The sequence below is a fragment of the Bison bison genome, unplaced genomic scaffold (genome assembly GCF_000754665.1).
Source record: "Bison bison bison isolate TAMUID 2011002044 unplaced genomic scaffold, Bison_UMD1.0 scf7180017864194, whole genome shotgun sequence".
NCBI classification, from domain to species: Eukaryota; Metazoa; Chordata; class Mammalia; order Artiodactyla; family Bovidae; genus Bison; species Bison bison.
The window spans coordinates 43,693-44,039 of record NW_011494766.1 but is presented as its reverse complement, the minus strand read 5'-3'; the positions used below and the strand labels follow the sequence as shown (position 1 = coordinate 44,039).

At 42.4% G+C, this 347-nt stretch overlaps 1 protein-coding gene across 3 annotated transcripts in view; it reads right to left on the bottom strand.

The window, feature by feature from the left end:
* The window catches only part of TRNT1 (tRNA nucleotidyl transferase, CCA-adding, 1), a 23,696-nt gene that overhangs the window by 10,386 nt on the left and 12,963 nt on the right, over positions 1 to 347 (bottom strand). The gene's annotated exons all lie outside the window — the stretch shown is intronic.

The window sequence follows — 347 nt, the reverse complement described above, 5'->3', positions numbered from 1 at the left end:
GGAGAAGGAAATGGCAACCCACTCCAGTGTCCTTGCCTGGAGAATCCCAGGGACGGGGGAGCCTGGTGGCTGCCGTCTCTGGGGTCGCAGAGTCGGACACGACTGAAGCGACTTAGCAGCAGCAGCAGCACACATATACCTTGAAATACAATGACACCCACAGTATTCAAAGACGCATCCAAACAACATTTTTAAGAAATAATAAACCCCTCTTAATTTAAAAAGATAAGTTTGCATAGAAAAAATGGCAAGCCTGACAAATTATGTGGCAGAAAGTAAGATCCCTTAAAATATTCTGGTTCTTCAATACAAAACCAGGCTACTCTTTTAAATATTTTTTTAATAGC